At 37.3% G+C, this 22,095-nt stretch overlaps 1 pseudogene; it reads left to right on the top strand.

Annotated features, from left to right (window-relative positions):
- LOC143019798 (putative E3 ubiquitin-protein ligase HERC1) overlaps positions 1-22,095 on the top strand; it is a 245,512-nt pseudogene that overhangs the window by 109,461 nt on the left and 113,956 nt on the right.

Below are 22,095 nucleotides of genomic sequence, written 5' to 3' on the forward strand. Positions count from 1 at the left end.
CAGTGGGCAGGATACAAGGATGACACTTCATCCACAATGAGATAAGATGAGAAGGAGGAAAGGGTGGTTGATGTGTGGAATGGGTGGGAATGGGTGTGTGCCTTTCATCTTGGTTACCCCCCCATGTATGTGGGAAAAAGCCTTTGGTAATCAATTGGTGATGAAATTCAGAAAATTACTAGGTGTGATCAGTGTTTCTCTTTTTTTTCTTTTTTATTATTTCTGTACTGTACAGTATATATTAACATGTTTTTAACTAAGTGCATTTCTTTAAGTATTATTGTCACTTTTTTTTTCTTATAGCGTCTGCAGTTGGGTATCCTGGTTCTAAGTTTGGAGGACCACTGTCACATAGCTTCCATTCTTGATTATGGCAGTAATGAAAATGAACTCAAAGGCAGTGATACTTTAGTAAGGACTCACTCACAAGAACTGATTCAACCGCAGGACCTAATGCACATTTTGCTTGTCAATTTAGGATTCCATGCTGTAAGCAAAATATTGTAACTTAGGTTTGTGTGGATTTTCTTGATATTGATTTGGGGCTTATTCATTGATGAATATCAATATACCTCAAACTTTGCATATTTTCATTTGTAGGAACATCAGTTGAAGCAAGTTGTAAGTGAAGGAGGAACTAATCAGTTTGAAGATCTTATTAATCAGTCTGGAGGAACTCATCCCCACCATCTCATTCGTCTACTGGCCACACTTCATACCCATCTCCTTGCATACTGTACCCATCATCAGTATGAAGATGTAAGATATACTCCTTGATATTGCTTACCACTTCAGTGAAATAGGCATGCAATTCTCACTGAACAGTAAATTGAGTGCTAATTACTGACAGTCAGGCATGCCGATGAACCACTGTCTGGAATGGAAGTCTAGAACGAGTTCTGAAGTGCAGTGCTTTTTTGCTAAGTTGGAGGAAATACTCAGTTGGTATCATATGGGAAGGGAGCTTTGTTTATCAAGTAACTGAAATGATATGATAGAGTAATTTCTTAATATAGTGACCTTTGTCTTTGATCCACTTGAACACCTCTATTAGATCACCCCACACTGTGTCTTTCCAGAGTGTAAATTAAGGTGCCTAAGCCTGTCCTTGTACAGTAAACTTCTGAGCCCATGTATTATTTTGGTCATTCTTCTCTGCATTGATTGCAGTGAGTAGATATCCATGCTATGAGATGGAGGCCAAAACTGCACCACATAGTCAAAGATGGGTCTAACTAATGCCCGATGGCTTGATAACTACCTCTGGACTTTTATTCATAACCATCCTAGCAATGAAACCTAATACTCTTGGCACTAATGCAATGTTTCCTTGATTTAAGGTCAGGATTCACTAGAACTCCCAAGTCTTTCTTGCACTCAGTTCCCCTCCTAATCCTCTTGTTATCACCATTCTATATGCCTCACTGACAACACTTAGCAAGCTGATCCCTCAACAACAACAATAACTACATTCATACTTGTCCCCTTTTCCTTTGCATAGTGGAACTGTACATGCACTCTTCAAGTCCACCCAAGATTTTTCATCCCTTAGGCACAGATCAAGCAGTTTTATTAGCCATCCACTATAGCTGCTCCTCATTTCATCAGATACTCCACATGATAACCTATACCTTACTAACTTTCATCTTTTTCTATGCTCTTTGTTCCACCTTTGTTCTCACTGCCACAATCAAGCCCTACAAATCCTCCTCTGCATTCAACAACTCCCCAAAATATTCTATCCACCTTACTCTTGCCTTCATTTTCATTAGCATCTGTTCATTAGCACCCTTTAGCCTATCCTTTCCTCCTCATTTGTCTGCTCCCTCACTCTTTTCACTTTCTTCCAAAACATATATATATATATATATATATATATATATATATATATATATATATATATATATATATATATATATATATATATATATTTTCTCTCTTTTGTAAATCTCTATCAAATACATACCCCAATTTCCATCCACTCTTCTTTTTGCCTCCCACACCTTGTGTATTGTTCTCACCCTTTTCATTCTGTACCTCTCACATGCTTCCCCATATCTTCTTTTCTATTATTCTTCATATGCTTGCTTTTCTGACACCACTGCCCTCACCACTTTATCCTACCATTTACAGCCTCTCTTTCTGTTCCCTCCCATCCTTTTTATCCCATATACCATCTATGTACACTTTAGCACTTAATCCTTCAAACTGAATTTGTCCTCTATTGTTTATCTCTTTTTCTTTTCTACCTCCCAGTATCTCTCAATTTTGCAAGGTATCCTTTCTCCTTTGCCCCATTATTTAGTTTGGTCACCCTCAATACTAATATTTTTCCTTTTCCACTTGACCTTCACTCTCAACTTTACCAGATAATGATCTGATGATCCATTGGCCTCTCCCCTGAGTACATTAATGTCTGGAACATTTCTAATTCTCCTTTAGAGCACCACTACATAGTCCATTGACCTCTCTAAACTCAACTCCCACCCTCTACCCAGGCGTAAATATACTTATGCTTGTCTTTTGTCTTAAACACTTTTTGCTGTCATAATTTCCTTTTCATTACACACCTCCAATGTCCTCTCTCTGCTATAGTTCCTTCCTGCCACCACCATACCCCCCTCCTACTCTATTGCTCATGTCATACCTTATCATCAAGATCCTCCAATATCAATACATTTACATTTCTCTCAAAACTTTATATACAGTCATTTAAATTGGTGCATGATGTTTTTTCTCCTCACTTTTCTCACTACCAGGGTCATATACCCTCACAGATGTTCATATATCCATTTCAGTCTTGACTTTACCCACATTATTTTTAGTGACACTTGTCTCTATTCCATCACACACCTATCTCATCACTTACCAACAGTGATATTCCTTTACTCTTTATTCCTCTCACCACTCCTGACACCCTACCCACCATGCTCCCAAACGTCAGCTCAGCCTTCCCTTTCAGTTTTGTTTCACTCAACACTAACACATCCATTTTTTGTCTCACAGGCATACTACCAGTCTCTTCCCTTTTGCTCCAATCTTAAGTACATCCACATGCATTTAGTGAGCATTTACTAGGGTTCTGTTTGGGGTCTTCCAATATCTTGACATTTTGTAGGTTGAATATACAGAGTGAAGGATCCATAGTCCCTTCACTCCATCCAATTTAGTCACCTTTTATAACATTCATGAGAATACAGTAGCAGCATTCTTCTCCCCTCCTAGCACCATCACAGAGGAATCAGGTAAGGAAGAAGTGCAAGCAAGGAAGTGGTAAAAAATAGGTTCAATGGGACAGTATAAAGGGGAGACAGTAGTAGTACAAATGCATCTATCAATTCTGTTATGAGTAGAGATATTATTTTAACCTAAATGAATGATGTGTGGCTCTGGTCCATAGGGGTATCACAAACAATCCATAAAAAACTGAGTCTTCTCCATACACTCAATACCCCAAAACTGGATATAGGTATTACTGGTTATTCTCATCATTTGGTGAGGAAGCTTTCTAAAAGACTTGATAATTATTGTAGAAACTATGTTTCCCTGCTGGTAATTTTTTTTTTTTTTTTTTTTACAGAGCACTCCTAGTGTTCAGCTGCTACATGATCATCTGGGTGAACTGTTTTCCTTGTGTGGATGCATTCTTGAACAAACTTCACAATTTCTTTCTTCTCATCCCAATTTGGCCCATCTCATTCATGGTATAGTATGAAATTTAGTGTTTTTATTATGTATTCTATCCTAGTTTATATAATGTAATCAATCAATTTGTTGCCCCAGGTCTCTCTTATAAGAGACCCATGGCTACCAGGTAACCAGCAATGTCCACTAGTTTCCTGTTACTCCATAAAATTCCCTGGAATTGTAGGTTACTCTATCATGATTCCCATTAAGGAAAAGGTAATTATATAGTGTTTAATGTATATATATATATATATGTACACCCACTCCTTGTTTAACGACAACTCGGAGTAACAACGGGCTTTATGACAGACCAATATTCGTTTAACCTAAATCTTCCAAAGTTACGACGTTGTGTACGATAATTAAGTTGGCTGAGGCAAATTTGTATGATGTTATAAATGAACTTGTACGGTGGATATTAGCTGTGAGGTAAAGTGTTCTGAAGCTTAGGTCTACATAACCATCCTGCAAGCTGGAAAAACTACCTGGGGTACAATATATACCGGTAGTGGTAAATTTTTAGTTTCGACCAAGGGCGCAATATAGCAATAGAAAATTAATTATTAATTTTGTAAATTATAATGTATGCAATTTTGTGAGCGGAAATAAAAAAAAAGGTGCTAAAACAAATTTCGTAAGTAACGAAGTCATGTCGGACGAATGGTACACCATGTTTGTTATGATAGATGCCGATGTCGAGGAAATGAAAGGATGATAAATTCGCCTAACCTAAACTAAACTAACCTAACCTGTGTTTGATAAATCATTACCTGCAAATTAAATGTCATCCGGCTCGTCCTCGTTGTCGTCGTCGTGAGAGACGTTGGCAGACGACAAGATGGCATCCTGATCCTATGCTACCGACTTCGTTCATTAGCATATTTTCTTGTAGCATGGTATTTTTTACTTTCATTTCCGCCCACAAAATTGCATATTACGTTGATACATTTTAATTTACAAAATTGATAATTAATTTTCTATTACTATATTGCGCCCATGGTCAAAACTAAAGAAATACCCCGGTATTCAATATGGAATGTCAGCATACACAGATTTGGTCATATACGGTAATTTCGGGAACATAACCACCGTAAATAAACAGTAAATAAAGCTTTAATGTACAGTATAAAAGAGGGAATACACGAAAATAAAGATACATGTATTGCTGGACATTGTACATACAGTACATGTACGTATATGTATACACTTTGGCTTAACGACCAATACAGTTAACGACAGCGCGCTGGTCCCAATTGTCGTCGTTAAACGAGGAGTGGTTGTATATATATATATTTATATATATTATTATTACATTACATATACCAAAGGCTTTTTCCCCCTTACAAGGGAGGTAGTCAAAAAGAAAAAGGCATAAAACTATTCCCATGAAGTGGAATGGGTGGGGTTTGGGGGTAGGAGTATGTGTGAGAAAAATTTGATGCAGCCTGAAGGGATTTCTCCCCATCTTCTCCTTTTCTGCATGAGGGGACAGAGAGGGGGGTCGCTGATTTAATGAAGCAGCCTTGCTATGTCTTGTGATGCTGCTTCTGACCCAGGGCAGTGGAAAAGAAAGATGCAGGGATGACCCATCATTCAGGGTGGAGGGGGGTGGAGTATGATAGGGATGGATTGGGTGGGAGTGGTTTCTATGCCTTTGTTTTTTGCCTACCTCCCTTGTAAGGGGGAAAAAAGCCTTTGATATATGTATGTATGTACATGATCTCTTCCAAGTGCTTAAAACATTTATTTATAATAGCTTTCTTGCATATTTTTGCTATTGTGCTAGTAAGGGATACTGGTCTGTAGTTTGTTGGATTTTCTTTGTCTCCTTTGTATATTGGTAAAGTATTTGCATTTTTCCAATCCTGTGGTACTCTTTCTTCTTTGAGTGAGAAGTCAGTTATCATGTGTATTTTGTTAGTTCATCTATACATTCTTTCAATATCCAGTTTGCTGTTCCTTCAGGCCTGTATGACTTTCTGACATCAACGTTTTTTATTTGGTCCCTTATTTCTTTCTGTGTCAGCATTATTTCTTTCATTGGGGGGATCTTTCTCGCTGTCCTTCATCCCAGATTTGTGAGCTTTCAATTATAAATATAGACCTAAAATGCCTGATCATAACTTCAGCCATTTCTACATCTTCTGTATATTCTTTATTTCCTTTGCGCAGTTTTATTATTCCGTGTTTGTCTTTTAGTTTGTCATTTACATATCTGTAAAATAGTTTGGGTTGTTCTTTGCACATATCTATTATATCTTTTTCATAGTTTTTTTTTTCCTCCCTGCATATATCTACATATTAATTTCTTAGTTTGATGTTATGTTTGCCATTTGGTCATTTTTTTGTCTTTTCCCCTTATTTCCAAGCTTTGTCTCTTCTGTCTTTAGCATCAACACACTTTTTGTTATACCAACACTTTATGTAAATCCATTTTTGTTTCTTCTTAGGTACATATTTATCTGTTCCCTCCTTGTATTTTTCTTAAAATATGTTCCATTTCTCTTCCATCTTTGTTTCTTCATTTGAAAATTTTTCCCAGTTGGCATTTTGAAAAAGTCCATTTTGTTGTACATTTATCTTCCTTCTCTATGTTTCTCATTTCTTCTCACATCATTTTGTTCTTTAAGTTTGAACTGTTATTAGTATGTGGTCACTCTTCCCAATTGGTGTCTTGTAATTCATTTTGTCCACGATTTCAGGCTCAGATGTGAATATTAGGTCTAGTCTTGACAGTTCTTCATTGTTTCTATATCTGGTATTTTCCTTGACTCATTGAGTCAATGTATAATGAATGGTCATATCCAGTAGAATGTTGCCCCAGAGTTAACTCCACCTTTTATTGTTATTTCTTCACCAATATATTTCCTTTGCATTAAAGTCATCCATAATTACTATGTTTCCTCTATCTATCAGTAACTCAGATAATGCATTCTTTGTGTCTTCCAGTAATTTGGAATGATCGCTAACAGACCAAGCCTGTGTTTTTATACTTTTCATAATACTATTTACAACTTCATAATACTATTTACAACGTGTAAGGGGATTACAAGGTTGGATAGAGTGAGAAACAAGGTCAGGAAGAGAGTGTGGGTAGAAAAGAATATGACGGATAGGATTGATGAAAGAGTATTGGGATGGTTTGGATGGGAAGAATGAGTGAAGAAAGATTAGTAAAAGAAGTGTGGAAGACATAGGTGGATGGAGTGAACTTGAGGGGAAAACTAAGGATGAAATGGATGGATGGGGGAAAGGGGTGTTTAGCAAGAGGGGAATGTATGTTGAGCAAAGAAGGGAGAAGGTAGGAGATAAGGATGAGTGGAGAGTGGTTGTGTATAAATGATACTGTGATACAAGAGAGGAAGCAGAGGATGGTGGGGTAGGTAGTGGTTATGTGTGAATATTTTAACACAGCCTGAAGGGATTTCTCCCCATCTTATTTTCTGCATAAGTGGATGGAGAGGGGGGTTGCTGATGAAGTGAACTGGCCTTGCTGTGGATGTACTGTGTCTGCATTGCATCTGACCTAGGGCAGTGGGCAGGATACATGAGGAGCTGAAGTGAGAGGGAGGAAAGGATGGTGGATGGTAGTGGAATGGGTGGCTGTGAAGTGGGTGGGAGTGGGTACTTGCCTTTTGATTTGGCTTCCTCCCTTGTAAGGGAGAAAAATCCCTTGGTATGAAGGTGCCAAGATAAGAGGGAGGGAAGAGGGTGGAGGGGAGTGGAATATGTAGGGAATGGAATGGGTGGGAGTGGTTTCTATGCTTTTTTTCTTATTGGCTACCCCCCATGTAAGGGGGAAAAAGCCTTTGGTATATGTATGTATGTATGTATGTACCTTAGTTTATGAACTTGTATTTGTACTTAATGTAATTGTGAAAAGAAGCTTCCTAAGTTATAAACAGAGATGGTGTGTTAATTCCTCATGCATCCCCTCAGTATATAATTTTGCACTTATAAGATGAACCTGTTCGACAAAGTCTCACTTTATGCATAAATTACTCATAGTTATACAAGTTGTGTGCAATTATTTTGTATACTACCATAAAATATGGTTCTTCTTTGTTGTATGAAAATGTGAATAAAATATAGTATTCACTCTGAGGGGATGGAGAGAGTAAGTTGGCATATAAGAGAAGCAGCCTTCCTGTGGATGTGCTATGTCCTGTTGCAACCTGGGCAGTGGACAGGAGATAAGTATGACCCTTCATCCATGAGGAGCTAAGATGAGAGTTTGACAAGGGTGGTGAGTGGAAATGGAATGGGTAGGAGTAAGTGCATGCCTTTCACTTGGCTACCTTCCTTATAAGGGGAAAAAAGTCCTTGGTATATAGATTTACTTTATGTGAATTCACACTGTATGGAGGGATCAATTTGTTAAATACATGAAGTTCATATTTGTAAAAAGATACACAATACTGATAAAAGTTTTTACTCTTTACAGATGTTGTATTTAGCAGTGTCACAGGATCAATGTTAGCTCATGTTATGTATGCATTGCTGCTTTTTCCCACTCATCTGGTACGCCCTCTCCTTGGTCCTCTGAGGAGCCTACTACCTATTTTAGATGCTACTAATAGAACAATAGCTACAGTAACTGGGTTCACCGACCATGAAGATGTGACATCAGGTTAGAAATTACAGTTTTTTCTTGTATATTAATTTCTGTATATTTTGGTTCCAATGATGTATGCTTTCATGTGGTATTCTGTGGAACAGACATCCAGAGCCAGTATTGTCTACATTATATAATACACTTCAGTTGATTGAAATTTGCTGACATCAACCAGAATAAAATCTGTAAATTGCCATTGATAATCTCCCAGACAGATTTTTTGTTTTCATCAGAAAAGTGCATATATCATACAGTATTAATTACATTGTAGCATTCAGCCAATGCTTTAGGGACTGTTTTGGGGCACTTCTATAGACTACAACCATATACCATTTGTCTATGTTAGAGTAAAATTTCTACACATAGAGGAATTATACTACTTTTGTACTACAACTATCCCTCCTTTATGCTATTCCTTTGAAATTGTCTCTTTTCCCCCTGTGTCCCCTGTGACATGGGGAGGAAGAATTCTGACACTGTGATTACTATGTGAGTTGTAAAAGGCGAGAAAGTGGGAAGGTGTGATAGGACTAGGTATCCTGTTCTTTGTGTGCTCATCCTATGAGAAGTCAAGGCATAAGAGAGCAATGACAAAGTTGGCACCAGCTCTTTCCAAATTAACATACAAACAAAGATTATCCAAATTGGAACTACCAACACTGGAGCAGAGAAGAGAAAGAGGTGATCTACTGACTATTTATAGAATCATGAAAGGAATGGAAATCCTTGATAGGAATGCTTTACTAAAAATGACAATGGAAAAACAAGAGGTCATGAAGAGAAACTTAAAAGGGATAACTATAGAAGAGATCTGAAAAAAAAAGATAGCTTTTTGCATGAAGGAACAGAGGGTGGGATTGCTGATTAACTGAAACAGCCTTGCTGTGGATGTATTGTGTTCTTGTGCATTGCATTTGTCCCTGGGCAATTGGCAGATGTAGGAATGACCCATCATCCATGAGGAACTAAAATAGGAGGGGTGGAGGGGATGGTGGAAAGAAGTGAAATGGGTGGGAATGGGTATGTCTTTGATATAGCTGCCTACCTTATAAGGGGGAAAAGCTCTCGGTATATAGATATTTACCTAGTTGTATTTTGTGTGAAGGGGAGCTACGCAAATAGAATAGATAGATGTGTTTGAGAAGTATGTGTTTTTCTTTGTCTACTATAACTATTTTTTCTGATGGTGCTTTCTTGTTTAGTCCCTCTAATACTAATTGGGTGATGTTTATGAGGAATGTGTTAATCTTTGGGGAAGTTGCTTGTTGATTATGTTCAGTTTATCTAGTAGAGTGGTTGCTGGAATTTGATATGCTTAGGGTAGGGAGTTGTTCAAGAATATTGTGTCCTCTTTGGTCGACTGTTTGTGTGTTTAGCCAAATTGGGTGATGTATAGTGATGTCATGTGCCAGTATATGGTTCCTTAATGGGTTGAGAGATTGGAGTTGGAGGATATAACCCTGGAGGCTAATGTAGTGGGTGGTACATAAGTGTGATGTTGTAGGTAGTTTTCTTTATTTGTGTTTGGATTGTGTTTATTTCAGTTGTGTTGTCTGATACATGTAAATACACATACAGATTTGATATTTAATTGTTATTACACATATTTTATTACAGAGGTTGATACACCCACACCTGACACTGTTCGGAGTGTAGGTGGTGGAGTGGTTGGAAGGCAGTGGGCTTGGCTCCTGGATGTTGAACGTGCATGTGGCTTAGTGGTGGGGAGATGCTTAGAAGGGATGTTGCAAGGCCCGGCACCTACACAGAATGAAATACAGTGTAAAGGCTGGCTCATTAGGCCCTTGTTCTCCCATGGTATGAGGTGCAGTAAGGAAGACATTGGTAAGGCATTGATCAAAGTGTTTGTGTTGTAGTTTGTTTATAAGTTTATAATGTTGTAATTTTCTATCCTAATGTAATACTTGACCAAAGATAAATGTATAAAACACAATCATTGTAGATTAGCTCTGAGTAGGCATCAAATGACTTCAAATGAAATTTAGTAATGGAGACATTGTTGAATGCTGGAATAAGGTGGTAAAAAGAGAAGAAGGATTTTACCAACAGCTTCACTAATCTAGTACCACAGTTCAGTCATTATATATATCTATAGATGTTAGCATTGTACCAGTTTATGTTTCATTATCATCCAGCTTTTTTTTCATGCAAGATAAAGATTTTGTTGATCTTTCTTATAGAGGATAGTATATAATTTGAATTGAGATTTTAACTTTAGGTAAAAAAAATCATGTTTCATGTAGAATTTTTTTTACCGTGGATGATCAATAAAGAGAATTCTTTTCTTGAAGGTGTAATAAATGGCATCATGGAGCAGTTAGTTGGTGTTTTGGAATGTGCTGAAAGAGAAATTGTTCAAGAAGTTATATTAGAGCTTTCTCAATCATACCCTAAGCTCATGGAACCTCTTGTCCAAGTTTTTACCAATGGTAAGACGTGTACTACTTTCATCTGCCCCCTGATATAATGAAATATATTGCTCCTTTTGTTTTGTGGCATCTCTCATCTGTCCAGGACCTTATAATTCATACATAAATACACATCACCCCATGTGGCTACACATGCAGTCAACAGACCAAAGAGAAAATACTCCAAGACTAACTTTGCAGCTTAAACAATGAATTTTCCACACAAGAATCCCACAACACAACCAACTAGCAACTTTCTCAGACATTGTGCTCACCCTCACTCCATCCAGGGACAGTGATGGTTTTCTGTTTGTGGTGGTTCTGCAAGAATAAAAGCAGAGAGACTTATCTCCCTGCCACCCATTTTCAAGCCCATCAACCCTCTCACAGAGGTGAAGGGGTTGACGAATCTGGAGGTGCAGTCCCAAGGGACTGACATTTGGTCTTTACACTGGGCCCACTCTTTCTGTCAACTTCAACTGTATTTCTTCCACCTTTTCACATGTAGAGAACTGACAACTGGTGACTGGTCTCCACCTTCTTTCAGTATTTGACATAGTTCCACAATGATGCAACACAAACAACAGTTCCAATTTTCTTCCCAAAAATGATCTGTGGAAGAGCCCAAGGATCTTTGGCATCCACTGTGGGGCTACAGTTTTCCAGTCTGTGAAACCTGAGGCAGCAATTATTATCATTACCACCTTGTCATCATGTCTAGATGTCAGGGCTGTGTCATGTTGCCATGGCTGTTTAATGTGTACATGGGCAGGGTGGTGCAGGAGGTAAAGGTGAGGGTAATGGGTAGGAGATTGGAAATTATTAAAGAAAATGGAGAAAAGTGGGAGGTTAGCCAGTTGTTGTTTGCTGTTGACGCTGCATTTGTGGCAGGTTAGAGGAGGGATTAAGGGAGTTAGTGATGGAGTTCGAAGTACTATATATTAATTTATTTTTAAAAGTTTCAAAAGTGGTGTATTCTCACACAAGGGTGTGGTTGGTAGCCCAGTCCTATGCAAGGATAGACTTCTCAACTTTTCTTGAATGAATGAATGAATGAATAAGGGTTGAGTTCTTGCCTTTTGAGAAAGGAAACTGTTCATTTTTTGCATAACCCATATATTTTGCACACAATTTTACCCTTTAGGAGTATGTAGGAACCTTCCATAGAGACCTATTACTCTCCTGTTAAAGCTTTCATATATGAAACAAAGTTTAGGGAAGAAAAAAAAAGTAGACAGTATGAGTTGGAAAGATGCTGCTAAAACTCACTTGAGACAAGATCCTAGTCTCTTCTTTATTAAAAGATAATTAAATTTTTAATGTTTTTCATGTACAGGTGCAGAAAATGTTCTATCTGCATGGCTAGAGGATGTTGCTGTGGCCGAGGACTGGGACACCTGTGACCTTACTAGTGACCCTCTGCTGGAATCCACTACTCATCTTGTCTTGGCCGTCTTACTGGTTCACACTGGCATTGCTCATACAGACCCTGGGTAATTATATAATCATTTTGGATTTCATTCTGGTTCACACTGGCATTGCTCATACAGACCCTGGGTAATTATATAATCATTTTGGATTTCATTTTGTTTTATGTTGCATTTCTGGGGTATGGGCTGCATGTTATTGTGGCAAAGTAGCATGCATTTGATACTTTAGGGTCTATATGGGGTGCCCCTATGGACCAGAGCCACACATCATTTTGTCTGTGATAGAGGAAATCTCTGTTTATAGAGAAATGATGACACTTTTATTATACTGTGACTGTCCCTCTGTTATGCTGCTGTTGGACGAAGAATAGAAAGGAAAAACAGGGTGGGGGAGTATTATTTTTGACAAGGAAAGACTTAAATGTGACAAAGATAACAGAAGGAAAAAACATTGTAAAATCAATTATGATAAATGTCGAAAGCAATCACATGAAAAGTAGAAAATTTGTAGTAGTGTATGTCCCCCCCCCAAAAAAAAAACACAGTCCTGGACAGAAAACGATCATTCCAAACTGTTGGAAGATACAAAGTATGAACTGACTGATCTACTGAGGGAAAAAGGAAATGTAGTAATTATGGGTGATTTTAATTCAAAAGAAAAATGTTGGGAAGAAATGACAGTAAAGGGTGGAGAAAATATCTGGGGCAACATGCTGCTCGATGTGACCATTGAATACACAATGACTCAGTGGATAAAGGAAAATACCAGATACAGAAACAATGAGGAATCATTGAGACTGGATTTAATACTTACGTCAGAACCTGAAATTGTGGACAATAGATAACTAAACACCAATAGGAAAGAGTGACCATGTACTAATAGAATTCGAACTAAAAGAGCAAATAGACCTAAGAAGAAATGAGAAACATTGAATAGGAAAAGCAATGTACAACAAAACAAATTTTGAGAAATATGAAAAATTCTTTTGTAATGCAAACTGTGAAAAATTCCTAAAGGAAGAAACAAAGATGGAAGAGAAATGGAATATACTAAAAGTAACTTATAATGAGTATTTAGTAAATCTTATAGCTAGAAGATTCATTTTTTAAAGTCTGATAAAAAATGTGTTGTTGGAGCCACAATACAAAAAGATAAATTCAGATTATGATAGACATTTCTACAAATCATAATAATTGATGGCTACAGATCTTTTCAAAGTGGTTTCTGCAAAAAAAAATATATATATATATATATATATATATATATTATATATATATATATGTATATACATATGTATATATGTATATATTATATATATATATATACATATATATATATATATATATATATATATATATATTTATATATATACTTTTGCCTGAAATGTTTTACAGATTTACAATATATGATGTCTTCATTTTCACGGAATAATGATTTTGTAAGAACCTTCTGGAGCCACAGAAGTGGCCTGAAAGAGCTGCGTGCAGCTCCTGAGCCATATATTGCTGACTGCTGCCCTACATCAATATCATATACAAAGAAATACCACCAGAAGGAAACTGGAAACTTCTTTGTGAATTTTTTATCTGAGATGAATCAAATCATACTTGGTTCAGCCACTGCACTTACAAGAGGAGAATTTCCATTAGTACATACGGTACATCAACACAGCTGATGAATATCACACATCCAATCTTTCTGTGTATCATGTAGCGTATATTATTTAAGATATTTAACATGTTACATGCCATGAAAATCATGCTAAATCATTTTTTTTATTTTCTAGATCATTACGTTCTGCAACAGCCATAGAACTTTTCCATCGAGCATACAGAATACGAAGAAGATTGGTTACTATTAAGACTCAAGATGTAGTTCGTAAGTAGCATACACAATTTCATCATAACAAATGCTATGTATTTGCAGTCATATATATTTCTGAATTTGTCTATACCAGTTATTTAAGGCTATATTTTTTAGTCCTGAAATATTTGAAGTAGCCATTTTTATTAGTTTACAAAACTGTTATTCTATAAAATATTAAAGCTAGTAAAGCACTTTGATTGAATAGATTCTGACACAGGGTGGAATAGTTATACTGGACTGGTTGGTGCGATTCTTTACTGTGTGTCTAAGTGGATGGTTTGGACACATGGAAAGAATGAGTGAAGAAAGACTAGTAAAAGAGGTATGGAAGGCAGATGTGGAGGGAGTGAACATGAGGGGACGTCCTAGGATGAGGTGGATGGATGTGGTGAAGGGGGTTTTGGGGAAGAGGGGAATGTCTGTTGAGGAAGGATGGGAGAGGACAGAAGACAGGGGTGAATGGAGAATAGTTGTATATGGATGATGTTGTGATGCATGAGGTGGAATGGGCGGGGGGATGGGGGGTGAGGTAGTATGAGTGAGCAAAATTTGACGCAGCCCGAAGGGATTTCTCCCCGTCTTCTCCTTTTATGCATGAGGGGACGGAGAGGGGGGGTCGCCGATTTAATGAAGCAGCCTTGCTGTGGATGTGCTGTGTCTTGTGACACTGCCTCTGACCCAGGGCAGTGGACAAGGTGCAGGGATGATCCGTCATCCAGGAGGTGCTAAGATAAGAGGGAGGGTGGAGGGGTGTGGAGTGTATTCAGGGATGGAATGGGTGGGAATGATTTTATGCCTTCTCCTTTTTGGCTACCTCCCTTGTAAGGGGGAAAAAGCCTTGGTATATGTATGTATGTATATTGACCTGATATTCTATTTTTGCTTTTTCCAAATTCCATTATGCTACATTTCTTAATGTTGAAGTTCATCTCGCATTTCTGACTCCATTCCCATATTTTGTCGTCACTCCACAGCACCTTCATCCAGTCCATGTTGGATTTCTTCAGGATGGGTTTCTTCACTGGGCGGTGCCTCTAGTAATTCAGGTCCTTGATGTGGTGGTATATTGTTCTCACAGACACACCACCAAACAGATCTGGGTTGTCCTGCTTGATTCTCCTGGCAGTGGTTCTTGGAGTAGTCTCCAAAGTATGTTTAAAAATATTGTGGGCCTGACTTGAAGTCTTCTTAGGCCTACCAGACCTTGGTTTTGAAGATGGCAGGTTGTTCCCTCCCTCCTCATAAAATCTGGCAACCCACCGGCACACTGTTCTCTCACTGGCACCAATTTGCTGCAATATTTGCTTGGTTTGCAGGCCAGAGTCTTTTAAAGGAATTATCTGAGCAACTGCTTCATGTAGAATTCCCTCCTAGAGGTCATATTAGGGTCATAGGGATGCCTGGAGTGGTAAAAGTGCGATGTGTCGGAGAGAAAAGAAAACTCTATGAGCACTCACCACAACAATACTCTTCCCACACTGTCAGCTAGTTGCACACTAACTGCCATTTTGTGCTGCCATGTGACTCAGGCTATCCTACACTACACACTGCCCAGCCATCACTTTTGTCCAAATTCCATACTATCTCCTATGGGTATGGTTATAAAATGGGCAAAATTCTTGTCCTCCTGCCCCACCTGGCCATCACATTTGTCTGGTACTGTATTTGCCTGGAGCCAGGATTGTAAAATTAATTTCAAAACCAAAAAGAATATTGGAAACTGGCAATAGCTCAAAAAGACTATCTTTGAACTATTATTTGGGATGCAAATCCATTATAAAGGCAAAAGATGAGAAATATTTGAGTTGTGATATGTAATGATGAAGAGGTAATGGAAAAAATAGAAACCTTAATCCATCCAAGGCTGTGCATCAGTGCTATAGTCACCACACAAAATGAAAGATATAAGCAAAATTGAGAAAATACAAAGGGCAGCAATCAAACTGGTTTCCAACCTGGCTCATAAGCCCTATGAGAAAAGACTGAAGTTATTGGGTCTGCAAACATTGAAAGACCAAAGAGAAAGCTGCGACTTGATTGCATTGTTCAGGTCATTAAACTGGGTAGACTATGTGAAGAGAAAAGGTATTATTAATAGTGAGAGGATTTTAAAAGGTCTTGAGAAGTAATTAAGAAAATTTGAATACCTAAAAGATGTGAAGAAACCTAGTTTATCAAAATAGATGCATAAGTACTTGGAATAGCTTGGAAGGTGATCCAGCTCAAGCTAGAACTATACATGAATTTGAATCTAAGTGATATCTGAAGAATAAGGAGATGTAGCCCAAGTTCAGTCCATGAAGTTGAAGCTAGGTGTGATGATTGGAAAGTAAGAGACAAACTGAAAGAACATTGGATTTTTTGTATACTACAAAGGATGAATACAGTTAGAAGTATACACTCATGAAATGCCCTCTCTCCCTTATAAAGGGGGTGGCTAAGTCAAAATGCACATCCACTTCATACATAGTTAAATCCAGTGTAACTCTTCCCATCTTAATACTTTGAAGGTAATTGGTCATATGTGTTTCCCATTGCACTGCTCAGACCAAAGAAAATGCAGTGAGATATAACATTTTCACAGCAGGGCCCAACATCCATAGCTGGTTTACCCTCACCTTTCCATCATGTAGTGAAACCCCCCCTCTCATCCATTCAAATTAATTCATGAAGCAGATGAGAATATTTCTTTGGGCTTCATCATCCTTTCATCCACATAGTTTCCACCCATTCATTTTTATTTTTGCACGTCATTCTCTTTTTCCCTACTCAAGAGACATAACATTTATGCATATGAAATATTTAATCATCCTCAGAGTCTAGTGAAAATAACCAGGCAGGCCCATCAGGACCAAGTGATGAAGAAGGAGATAGAGGAGCCAACAGGGAACAGCTAAACTTCAGTCTACACTCAGATGAACCAGGTAGTTAACCTACTATGTTGCACACCATATTAGTTACAATTGTTTCTTTCAAGTGTTAGTTGTCATTGTTATTATTATTATTATGGTACATTTCTGATTATCCAGCTGTCATGGGATTTTTCCATTGCTGCTAAATCAAATATACTGTTGTTTCAGGTCATACCCTTTAAAAAAGCATAAAACCATCCAAAACCCTTATTATTTCCTACCTAAACCTCACAAATAACATAAACACGATAACATTCTACTGTTGTATAAAATAAAGTGTTAATCAACATCTGTTCTTAAAAACTTCACAAATTTTGGCTACAGTGCTAGTAACTCATTTCGCACTCTATCCAGCCTAGTAACCCCTACCATACTTCTCAGACATTTCATCTCAAACACATTTAAACTCTTCCTCTCTTCCTCATTTATGTTCCATGTTTCTGCCCCATACATTGCTGCATGTATATAGACATACAATATATCTATATATATATATATATATACATATATATATATATATATGTGTCTATATATATATATATATATATATATATATATATATATATATATATATATATATATATATATGTATATATTTTTATGGATTAACTAGCTCTGCCACTGGAACTCAAACTATTGGCTGAGCAACTAGTTACCACAAGGTAACTAGTTGCACGTTGTACAATGGAGGACATTCAACAGGAGTGTTATGGAACTTGTCCTAACCATTCTGACATTAACTTACATAATACAGTATGGTCTTTATTTCATCAAGTGTTTTATTCAGGAGAACCATTATACTCCAGTTAGTTAAATACAGTTAGGTTAGTACAGATAGCTCTAGGAAGAAAGTTTGGACTCTTGTGTGCATTGTACTGGTATGGGTCTTTCTCAGTCACAAGCTAACAGGAGGAAGGGGAGGGGAGCAGTTACCAGTTCCCAGTTCTAATGTGAAAAAATTGGGTGAAAATAGCCATATTAAAAGAGAGAAATTAGTGGTCTGGACAGGCAACTGAGTGCCAATCCTTGGCACTGCACCTCCAGAAGAAAGTGCAGGTGCTGATAAGCTATAAAGATGAATGACAAGGAAATAATTCTCTCCAATATCCATATCACAGGACCACCACTAGCAGGTACCCATTGCTGGTCCCTGGGTGAGTGACTGGTGATTTTAAAGAATATTTTGGTCATTTGTTTACTTTGCATGTAACTTCTTAATGGGCTGAAAGATTTGTCTGCTTACTTTGACATTTTTTTCCAGATCAAGATGAAGGCACTCATGAAACAATAGAACCAAGCTGGGGCTATGATACTGCTTGTAAACACATTATTGCAAGGTGTTTAATACTTCTTGTAGCCATTCAACCTGTACCAGTGCTGCAAAGTCCTAATATGGAGTTGTAAGTTATAGGAAATTTACTGGAAATACTGAAATGGATATACTAACAAATGTTTGTGAAAGAAATATAATATGTAACACATTAAAATTAAAGAATTTTCTTCACTGTCACACAATATATATATGTATATATATATATATATATATATATATATATATTTATATATATATATATATATGTATATATATAAAAAAATATAAATTATATATATATATATATACACACATATATATCAAAGTTATGAATTTTAATTCCGGAATTGTATAATTCAGAATTACTAAAGAAAATCATCAGAAAGTACTGGATCACAGTACTCAGATCTTGAAGTTTGTGGGCATGGATGATCAATTTGGAAGACCTCTCAAAGCATCAAACTTGGCAACATTTACTCCATCAGTCCTCCTTGATGTTATGTCCATACATCAGCAAAGAGCAGAGGTGAGTATATTTACCTATCTGTATTTACTGTGGTATTGACTGTATAGTCATAAGCATCAATACTCTAGGGATGTCAGAGGTTCATCTATGTCAGAAACACCTCTCTTCAATGAGGAACAACAAGTTGTTTTGTAATTTTGCTGTCCCTCCTTTTTGGTGTCTCCGTTGATTCTATTTTTTACCATGCCTTAGTCTCCACCTCTTATTTTCCTACACTCCTATGTTGGGTAAAAAGGATACTGCCACTATTTCCCATGTAGCTCATATATACCTTTGTTAAAACCAAACAAACCACCAGAAAACTCAACATTCTACTGACCGGTATGATTACTATTCACCATATCTATAGTGATAGAAACACTCTTTGGATTCAAGGAGAGCCACTCCATCAGCACACTACTCGAAAACATCACACAAGTGCTAGAGGGATTCAACAAGAAAGTATCACCAGAGAGCAGTCATGGTAACATTTTACATAAGCAAGATATTTGATAAAGTTCCTAGACACATACTTTCAAAAATTATCATAGAGACAAACAGATACAATTACAACAAATGGCTAACAAACTTCTTAGCTGGCAAACAAAACAGAATAGCTCAAAACAACCAAATTTCTGGGACTAAAAGACTGTACAGTGGAGTACCCCAGGGAACAATATTCTCATTTGTATTATTAAACCTCTTAACAAGTGATCTTTGAACACCAGTTCCAGAACATAACTCCAAAATACTCACCTATGCAGATGACCTAACAACAATAACACAGCATAACAATTATACTATGGTTTCTAAGAACACTCAATTATATTTAAACAAACTAAAACAATGGCTCAGAAATAGTAGAATTGAGGCTTCCCCCCAGAAATCATAACTTTGCTAACTCCAGACAAACATGAATCAAGGAAACATTTAATAGTAGAATTAAATGGCAAACCTTCCATGTGAAAAGAACCCACATAATTCAGGGCATTAATTTTAATACTCACATGACCTTCAGCTCACTTATCAAAGATCTAACAATGAAGATCAACAAGATAACAGAAATACTAAAATCAACCATATACTATTTACCTAATTGTATTAATCTAGTTGTATTATATGGGAAGAGAGCTATGGTCATGGTGACCTGGCTTTGTATCTTTCAGCATCAAGTTTTTTCTTAAAATCTTGAATAGTGTTTGCACACAATGTTTCCTTATCTAATTTACCTTGTTGTGACATGCAGGAGTGACAGGATGTGCAAAGGTACCATATTTTACGGCTTGCAAGACGCTGCATCTTGGAAGACGCACCTTAATATTTGAAAGAAATTTCTAAAAAAAAAAAAAGTCATTCTCATACAAGAACACATTCACCATATACCTGACCACTGAACACAAACCATAAGAAGCAAGGAGTCTGCAAGACACTATTGTCTCAGCACTCATTACAAATTTGCAGGGGCACTCACCACAAACTTACAGTTATCTAAATAAAAATACCATAGGTAAATACGTACACACAGTGAAGCAGTCCATCTCTTCTTCTTGTTTTAGTGGCGGGCGACGACACGTATTGGACGTATTGTTTACATTACGAAATTACTTGTCCGATTTTGTTTGTATGGCGATGATACTAGTTGGTGATTAGTAAATATACTATACATTTTTCATTGTCCAAAGGTGGTTTTATTTTGATAGAAATAAACTAAAAATTAAAAAAATAGCATGTAGAAATATAAACTTGAAAGAAATTATTCATCCTCAAATCCCGAGAACTCGTCACCACTGGATTTGTGTAAAAGTTCTGAACTCTCACCTGCAGACTTATCACTACTGTCAGTCATGTACAATAAATGCTCCAGGACAAAAAAGCTTGTGACATGTTTGATAGCCTGGTGGTAACTGATAAAGGCACCTGGCATGTGCATGCATTTGTGTGTATGTGTTACTATGAGATGAGGGAGAGGCCCGTTTTCTCCACATGCTAAGTAGGCTCCAGGAAGGATTATGGTATTGGAAATACTTGTAACAGCCAAGTACTGAGTTTACATCATATAAAAGGCTGAATTAAATAGTACTTAAGCTAACATCATAGTGTAATGACTCAACATACAAATCCAGGTCGCTATTGGTCAAGTGTCCAAGCTCACTTGAGCCTGGGTGTTCCCTTACAATACAACATTCGTTTTGGAAGATGCATTAGCATTTTTCACTCTTTTTTTTTTCTTTAAAGTGCATTTTGTAAGCTGTAAAATACGGTATGTGATAGGAGAAAGTTGAAGGTAAATATGAGTAAAAATAAGGTGATGAGATGCGCAAGGGTAGAGGATGGGAGAGCTGGAAGTAAGTCTTAAAGGAGAGACACTAGAGGAAGGATAGTTTTAGGTATTTGGGGTAGCATGTGGCAGGAAAGGGAGGAGTGGAGGTAGAGGTAGAATGTAGATTGAGAGAAGCGAGTAAACATCATGGTGCATTAAAAAGTATCATGAGAAATAGGCATCAAGGAATGGATGCAAAGAGAAGATTATATGAAGGAATTATTGTACAGTGACACTCTATGGAGTGGAAACTTGGAGTTTGAAAGAGGCAGAAAAAAGTTGAAATATGTTTGAGATGAAGTGTCTGAGAGGTATGATAGGGGTTACAAGGTGGGATAAAGTGAGAGATGAGGTGAGAAGGAGAGTGGGGGCAGAAAAGAAGATGGCAGATAGGGCTGATGAAAGAGTATAGGGATGGTTTGGACATATGGAAACAAAGAGTGAAGAAAGATTAACAAAAGAGGTGTGGAAGAGAAAGGTGGAGGAAGTGAACTTGAAGGGATGACTGAGGATGAGATGGATAAATGAGGTGAAAGGGGCTTTGAGCATTTACTGTAGTATACAGGAAAGGAGCAATGCTTATTGGATCCCGTTTCCTATTCTTTAATTTTTTATCATACCTAGTCTCAAATTCATGTACAGTTCTAACTTGTTCTATATCCTTGATTTCCAATTATTATATTTAGATTTGAAAACATGTATTTTTTTGGCTTGGGCTATATTAACTTACAAGCTATTCCATGTACAGTACTACTACCTCTCATTAACAGACGTTAATTAGCTGTGTTTGCGGTGTTTTTGCTGTGTTTTCGGTGTTTTTGGTGCTGTTGTTTAGTGCTGTGCGATCACTATGCCACCCAAAAACCACTCCAAATCAACGGATTATTCACATCAACGGACACCGTTACCCCCCTTTTAGTCCGTTAATGAGAGGCAGTACTGTATTTGGAAAACTCTATTGCTTCACATCCTTTAGACGTGTGGTCTTCCTTAGTTTGTTCCCATGACCTCTTAAAAC

This window comes from Oratosquilla oratoria, chromosome 38 (genome assembly GCF_046742065.1).
Source record: "Oratosquilla oratoria isolate Oo_2021 chromosome 38, ASM4674206v1, whole genome shotgun sequence".
NCBI classification, from domain to species: domain Eukaryota; kingdom Metazoa; phylum Arthropoda; class Malacostraca; order Stomatopoda; family Squillidae; genus Oratosquilla; species Oratosquilla oratoria.